Genomic DNA, 9,260 nt, shown 5'->3' with positions numbered 1-9,260 from the left:
CTTTAAAAATGATTCAAGAATACAATGTTTTGAATAGATCGCATCTTTGCTTATAATCTGTTCAAAAGTTTGCATGATTGTTGCCAATTTTATGTGATGATCAAGTTTCGATGGTAGTTGAAAGATATGATAACATCTTTTATAAATGCTATATTTGAGTCATTGTGAATTATATATTTAGAATTTTAACATAGCTCATTTGTAATTAATAATTGAAATGATTCGCCGCATTCCAATTGTTGTAGAATTATCAGAATTTGCCACACATGTTTGAAAATTCATGGAAATTCATTATGTCATTAAATTCTTTTGGGTTAATATTAATATTAAAATATATACATATTTCTATATTATATTTAGATAACCAAAAGATTGCGCACGTAATGTTATCTAATGTTTTATATTTACACTGAATCGAACAATGAACAATGTAATATGTTTTGTAAATACAATTTTTAAACTTATATACACGTTTCATTAATATATCAAAATATATTTAAATATTATTTCCAAATAATAGTAACACATACAAACACACACACGCATATATATACATATTTATAATATATTCAGTTATATTAATTTTTGAATAAGTATAAAGTCTATAAGATTTAATGTACATTCTTAATCTAGTGTCTCTTGAAAGCAAGTCAGTGGTCGACCTTTTTCTTTTTTCCTTGAAATCACATTAAAGATTTAAGATTGTAAAAACCTGATATCACTTGATATCAAGCTGGCCAAAATTATACCTATCATACTCGAATCATCAGTTTGCGAATCCAAATTCTTACTCCAGAGCCAAATCAATTATATCAATAGCATCAATTCGAACTGGCAATGGAAAACAATACTTAAATAAAGGAAAAAAAATGAAAACATAATTATACTTCAATTGGCAGAAATCTTTGTCTCGTTTTTTATTATTTTGTATAGCAATCAGAACTTAAGAGTCCTAGAACCTATTGGGCTAATTTGACTACGTCCGTTTTACGATGGCAAATCAAACAATTGTCTCGCCTCTGTGTGATAAATTTTATTATTACAATTTTTGTAATAGAGTGAATATTTTATTGATGCAGCAATGTCGGATGAGGGGTATTTTCACCTGGCAACATATTGCTATTTATATTTCCAAGTGAAAACCGATGTCACTACTGCTTGACATCAGGTTCCTTGAAGTGGGATCGAACCCGAACTGATTCAGGTCCATCTTTGACTAAATAATTTCAAATACAATCTACATGTAACGGGTGATCCATCTAGTGGTCCTAGTGATCTAGTGATCTTACGGTTTGGATATTTCTGTAAAGAAAACATATAAAGTATTATATATCGTTAGAAAGGTCTCAAAATTCTTAGTTTTTCCCCATATATCGCAACTTCGAATTTTGTACGGTGTGGCCTACAGGCAAGTTATCGATAAATTCCAATTTTTAAATGGACCACCCTATATGTATTATATCTAGGACGGTATTATTGAATAATTAGGCAAAAAGCTTCGAAGCACTTTCGCACGACATTTTGTCTGAGTGAGTCAGTAGTGAGTTTGCAAAAATCAATTTTTATTATTTCTAGCACTTGTAATTGTTTCGGTTTGCATAGAAATGGCAAATAATTCTTGCTCTGCACGTACTCTGCGCCTAAACTTAGAATATAGTAGCGCAGATAGCCGCCCTAATGGCCTTACCGATGTTGTGCCGACACGCTAATAATGGATCTATCCATCTAATATATATAATATATTATATATCAATTAATATATCATTTTTTCATTATATAGAAATTTTAATAATTGACATATTTTTGAAACATGGATTTCTTTTTTATAATTGCCGTGGTTGTGGCGTAGTCCTCTGGAAAGTGGTTTAGGATGATCCTTGAGATCGTTTTTGTAATTGTCTGAATACGTTCGTATTTGTGTTTATATCGGCGTCTTTATGTATTAATTCAATACGGTACATATTTTTGAGCATTAGATTTTTTTTAAAAAATTATTTTGGCATCTTTGAATTTCTATCACGTTGGATTTCGAAGCAGATCCTTACAGTAGTACACCGTATGTCCAAATCTTTAACATGAAGTGCATTAATATAGCATTTTGTATTAACAATAATATATTTACTACAGTAGTGATAATATTTCACTGCTGTAATTCCACTACTTAACGTACTAAATAATAGAAATTATTATATAATTAATTATATAACAATTTTAAGCAAACCGACTTAAGGGCCGATGCTATATAGAACCTCCAGAATCACTATATAAAACTCAAAGAAAATGTTTTTGATATTTATTATTATTTCTTCAACATGTTTTATCGGAATCATTCACCAAATTGGTGTAATTTGAATAATTAATAACCCATGCCAGAAACATTTAACATCAGTATACTCATTATGGTGAATTTACATATTTTGATTGAAATCTATCAGTTTTGTTGCATATTACTAATCGATATGATTTAATTATATCATAATGGGTATTTATAACTGTGATGTGTCACATAATATTAATAGTTAAAATGTACAATAAAATAATATTCAGGGCGAATCGAAATGGATCACTGGGATTAAATATGAAAATCTAGATAAAATACTTCTTTGGCATAGATACATTTATTTTGCATTATTATAACTTGTTGCCTTAAATAGAAAAAAAATAGCTTTTTCCAGTATCGTTTGAGAAATCTTTGTTATTATTGTTATCTAGTAATTTTTACACCTGTCCTGAAATAGACAATAAGTAAAACTGTAGAGAAAACATTACTTTCAGAATACAAAATCTTCTGATCATTATAGAGATTTTGAATATTAATTTATTGTAATGTAACATTTTTTTTCAAATATTTGTGTAAATTTTTTATATATTCTTTCTAGTTAAGACAAAAAGCAAAGTAGAGGCATAAGGCATCTCCATATATTTTCGACGATACATAAGCCAAATAGAGTTAATTTGAAAATGAACTAGTTATTATAGTCATATGTTTGCTATATGTCAAATATGAGAGTTCGCATAAAATCTTTCATTCAGAACATCAATATCTACTGAAATAGATTAATTTTAGCAATAAAATAGAGTTTATGAGCTATCAACATGCGTAATGTCACAATCAAATATAACTAACGTGTATTCGACATCAAACTAATAAAATCAATCTATAGTAATAGAATAGGGTCGTAAATTGTTTAATCTAGGAACGATAATTGTGATAGATTTGCAAATAACATGAAGAAATAAGATGAATCAATTATTAATTTTAATAAAGAGCATATCTTAGTTTCTTTTTGATGAAAAAAGTTAACTTTTTTAGTCGATTTTCTATTCAATCAATTTTTATAATTGGAGCAAAAAATTAACGGTTGGACTTTTAAGCCACTTTGTAGATATGATTTTTTTATTTAAATATATGTCAAAAATTATTTCTTATAAAACTATTATTTTCAAGTTACACTTAAGTCTATTTTATACAAGGACTTCAATATAGAATTAAAATCGACAATGAAACCTGTGATATGTTCTAAAATTTTAGAAGTTTTCTTAAATATTTATGACACCATCTTGATATCTAACATAATTTCGTAAATAATAAATAAATATATATGATATAGTAAAAAAACTGCATAATTTATTTTGCATATCAGTTTTCATTTTATAGCAAAAGAGAACAAATTTTCTATGCCTTATACCCAAATTAAGTGAGTTTCAACAAATATTGATATAATATTAGTATTATTCAAAAATATCTATTATCTTACAGTATTAATTACATATAAACAAACTTTTAGTCTTGATATTGCTCACTCTCGATAAAAGTATCGATCATCAATGCAAATTTTGGTGATGATAGGATTGTTCAAATACTATAAGCCTTATTTATTCTATATCATCTTATCTATGCTATAAGCTATAAATTTTTGTATCAAAATTAGCATTTCACAATTAATTATTATATATTTTACAAATATTCATGAGAAAACTTAATTTTTGTTTATTGAAGTAAGGGGGCGCCCATTATTCACGTGATCGATTTTTTAAGGTTTTTAGGACCCCCCCTCCTCTTTGGTGATACGTGGAGATATTGAAAATAACCTTTCCCCTCCTACACCAAGCATCATGTATATTTTAGTTACGAGAAAAAATGGTAAAATTAATTTTTTTTGAAAATGTTTGGAATTTTTTGAAGAAAATTTCTTTCCTCCTACATACTCTTCCCTCCTACACGTGATATTTCGTGATTTTGTTCATTTTCTCACTTATCTTTTTATGCAATTTCAAATCAACAATACTAATTCTAATAAATTTCAACGCAGCATTTTAAATTCTAACCCAAGACATTATTTACTTCTTTTAAATACTTTTTCTATTAATCCGTTTTACATTATCTTAGTTAAACTAATTCTTCTGAATCCATCTTCTTCATTTTTTTACTAATGCTATTGCTTCTTCTTCTAATTATGTCGAAATTTTAACTTGATACTATTTTTTCTTCATACATCTTCGATATTTACATACTTTATATACTAACAATTATATATATTATCATATACAAACTCGTTATTACAATTCAGTAATTTTTTATTATAAAGTGCCAGGAATGATAATTCTAAATAACTTGCGAAAATGTTGTCATTATTTTTTACATCATCTGAAAAATGGTCACAGTTTGATCAAAGCCTAATGTTGTATTCGAAAAGCTCATGCCTTTCAAACTGCATGGGATAAATCTTCTTTTTTTTAAATTTTATTTTCAATAGCAATCAGAATACATGATAATTTTATGAGCTATTTACACATACACACACACTTTCAAAACATATAAATTAATCTGATAATAATTATATTATTAAAGAATCACTTCAATAAATGATTCTACTATTCTGTTCATATAAGGTTGTGGTAGTTCTAAGGTTCCTCCATATTGTGACGAGGGGGTTGAAGCCCCCTTCTTGGGGTATGCAATGGCTGCCAAATACTATATTTTAGCCTTGCAACCCCTTACGAAGGGCTTACTTCAACACTCCAATCGCCCGCTAAAGTACCTGTAATTACCTGTGGGGGTTAGTAGCTACTATACGAATGAAACCAAGATTACTTTTATAACTAAATCTATTAAAATAATTAATAATACATTCCGCATGTATTTGTGGAACATGACCGTACTTGCATACGGTCATGTTCCCTAACTAATACCACTTATTCTTATATCATGGTATATATACTTATATGGAGATATGAGGGGAGAATAGCTACAGCTTATGATTTACATAATCTGACCTTTAAGCTGGACCTGTCTTGTTGCACAACACACACACCACTAACACTAACGTATCCCAAGGCATTCGCCTATGGGATACGTCTTCGTTGGCTCTAACTTCTTAATTGCCAGGATCTCCGGAGCGTCTCTCTGATGGACCCCAAGAACCAATGGATAGTTAGGGGTAGTGGTAGGGATGGTATACCCTGGGGGTTGACGACCATCAGGCGACAATAATTATCAATACGACGATAATTATGATTATCGTCACACGCCCCCCTGTCACACCAGAGCCGCCCTCGGCTCTAAAAATTGTTGCTACTTCTCAACAATGTATGAGGTCCCCGTAGCGGTATCCATAATTGTTGGCCGTACGTTCAGAGCCTTGTTTACTTAATATGAATTTGAGCGTAGACTGTAGTTGTGGGTGTGTGCCTTCAGTAATTGTGCTTTCGGCCAGATATATGACGCCTTGGGTTCCTAACTAGCTATTCTCCCATTTGTTAACAAAGAAGGTTGATGAACAACAAACAAAAAGAAATCAACAATAAACATCACAAGTATTCAATAAAAATAAATATAAATTGACAATCATAATCTGTAAGACAAATATCAAAACTAAATATATATATATATATATATATATATATATATATATATATATATATATATATATATATGGGTCAATTTGACTTTCAACTAAACTTAATTAATTTTGTTTTCCAATAGCTCGTGTTTGAGAAAAAAAAAACTGTACTTATATGAACTTCAAATCGCGATTTCATTTAAATTAGACGAAAGAAAAACTACAAATTATATATAATGCTACAATACAAAAAAAAATTACACGTGGAAAGATTAAGATGTTACTAAAAAGAGAACGTTTTCTTGTACAATTTTTTTTATCGCTATCTTGACAATAAACTTAACCTATGTGTGTGTGCTGTTCCCTAATTTCTTGGTTGTAGTATTAGTTATTATGAAATAAACGTAACCCGAAATCTAAATTAGTTCGCCAGAATCGATGAGCCCGATGATATGGACAATATAAAGTAACGCGTGAAAAAAACATTAACAAATAACTAATGTGACGATGAACAATAAGAAAAAAATTTATTTACATTTACTTTAAACTAAACTCGATTACTTAAATCACTAGATGACTAACGAGCGCGACATTTACAGTAATTCAGCCTCTACTGGTGTGATTGCCCCCCAAATACAAGACCACAGATGGGGGCTAAGATCTAGTTATCCTTCTTGCTCCCCCCGCAGCGCCCCAACCATAATAACACTAGACCGACCGCTTATGCCCACCCAAAAACAATGGCACTTACAATCACCTGTGTAAGCGGGACACACCCAGAGTTCCCCAGCTCGGCACAAGGGCCCTCAAAGGTTGCCCCCTTCGCGGGGAAATGGCGACGTGCGACCTATGGCGCCATTCCAGTCTCACTGAAGGTACCTTCTTAAAATATTCCCAAAATCACTCAATATAATACTCATAATAATTCGACGGCTGCGGGTTTGATTAAGGGCGGTTTCCCCGATTGAAACCGTACGCGTCCATCGATTCGGACACCTCAATGGTCCTCGCTCGTGGACAACTGGGCCCAGCTTTAAACAATAAATTCTCATATACACATAACAAAAACGTACATCCGATATGGCGTCCCGATATAAGCCTGCAGACTTATATTTATACTACCCTCGTTGCAACAACAAACCTTTCCTCGACAAACGAAAACTCTAAAACTCAGCTATAACTTCTATATATCCTAACATAATCTAAAACTTAATTCTACAACTATCTAAGGGAGGGGGAGGGGAATCTTAAGACTAAACCTTATATTATTATTATTTTAAAAAAGTAAATGATTTTTTCCTCAATCATATACTTCTACGCCGAAAAATCTTTTACTCTACAAAAAATGAATCGTGTCATATCAATCTAACTAACTCTTATGAAACGAGTCCGGTCGTTTCATGAGACAGCGTTACTGCTTGTCCCGGCCGCTCGGACTAAAGCTACGTCAACCGACGGCCGAGTTGCCTACGGTATATTCATATACAAAAAAAAAAATACTATTGAAAATAAATCATTAAAAAAAAGGTGGTGAAGGCTTCGACACGATCCATCAATTTATATATTTGTTCATACAAATATACCTATTCTTGATTCCTAACATCAAGTTCGCCCTATCTCTAATACTCCGTTCATACTTATTTCCTTTATTAATTTCCTCATTTCATTTACTCTATTTGCCATATCGGACCCCTTAATCAGGATTGGGCGGTCAAAAACACGAGCCAATAACTATTGACGAGACAGAATTAAAGTATTTTCAATAAAAATAAAATCGTATTTTGTCCATATAAAAGGGCGTCACGAAAATAAACAACACGCCGACGGTATAAACTAACGCGATAATACACTACAAACGTTCGTTTGGTTTGATTTACGGTGACATTATCAATAAACAAAAAAACAACACGACGAAAATAATAGTTTACCTCGAATCATTCTCATACTTAACATAAAACTATTATACTTGATACATATACAATCGGGCACCATAACATAATTAACTTTTTAAATTTGCCCTCTATACTCTCATTACCTTGTAGCAAAGGCTATAAACTCTATCCGTAAACCAAACCAAACCTTTCGCGACGCACGGCTAAAAAAAAAACGACACAACGATATATACATATATAAAACAAAACATTCGAATATATTAAAGTGGCGAACAAAACGGATAATGCAATAATGATAAATAGGATAAAAACAGTAAAAGTGACGAAGTTACGCGTATGATATAAAACTGATTTATTATGGAATAATAAAACATTAAAATTAATAAGAATTAGACAAACGTGAAGAAGAAAAAAACTACTAGTTCGAAAATAAAAACAGCGAAAAAAAGTGTCACTGGCCGTTCTAGCTGTATGACGCACACAACTAGAGCGTTTATCCAACCGTCGGGTACAGGTCCGTACTTGGCAAGACCGAGTGAAACCCTTACCAGTGTCCCTGCGCCCGCAGAGATATGACTTCTAAAAGACACATTGTGCCTGCAATCTGCTCTAATTAACGAAGGTTGGCTAGTCCTTTCGTTACCGTGCCGCATACGATGTATAACTAGACTGGTCGCGATAGCCGTTGTGATCGTTATGCAAAGAAATCATATCCCAATCCTATCATTAGTAGGATCGGTCGGATAAAGCCGCGAATAGAGCACCAGACAATGGTGACCCGGCAGAACTGAGGCCAACATTAGTACGCGTAATAATAACAAAGAAAGAGAGAAATATTTAAAAAAAGAAAAACATTATCAAAATCAAATTATTAAAACTATAATCATAATCAAAATATTAAAACTAATTCATTATTGCATCATCTTACAAAAAAAAAAAACACGAAAATACACGACGTTAAATATAAATATAAAAAAAACTATACTAATACTACAACCAATTACTCTATACCTACTTATAATACACAATCCAGCTGGTCAGATATGAATAGCATGCCTATGTTTCAACTATTTGAAAAAAAAAAAAGTCCTTGTTAAACTAACAAATCCGAATCGGCACTGTCTGCCTGGCTCAAAAAACTTTGACTCTCTGCACGCGTTTCGTACGCGCCAAACATCTCACCCCGTGAGTTTCTCAAAATTCTTACACTTTTACACATAAGCACGCTAGTCTTTATGCTAATTCTCCCCCGTAAAATTACTTAAAAATAAACCAACGATAATAGCAATTTGTTAAAACTTGTTAAATTGCTAATCCTACGCTTGACTACCAAAAGTGACAAAAAACTTGACTTGTTCGGATAACTTTCAAAAACTTTTAAACTGATTAATTTATTATAAAATAATTTTCAACTTAAATTAAATTTTCTATTATAAAATAAAAAGTAAAAATTCTTATCCTATGAATTTAGTTGAAAAAAAAGTTAACAAATTATTTAGCTAAACTCTCATAAGAGTTTAAGTAA

This window comes from Ctenocephalides felis, unplaced genomic scaffold, assembly GCF_003426905.1.
Source record: "Ctenocephalides felis isolate EL2017-DRISC unplaced genomic scaffold, ASM342690v1 CF-g0.4_SCAFFOLD_03571, whole genome shotgun sequence".
NCBI classification, from domain to species: domain Eukaryota; kingdom Metazoa; phylum Arthropoda; class Insecta; order Siphonaptera; family Pulicidae; genus Ctenocephalides; species Ctenocephalides felis.
The sequence above is the reverse complement of the archived record's forward strand: the minus strand, read 5'-3'. Positions refer to the sequence as shown.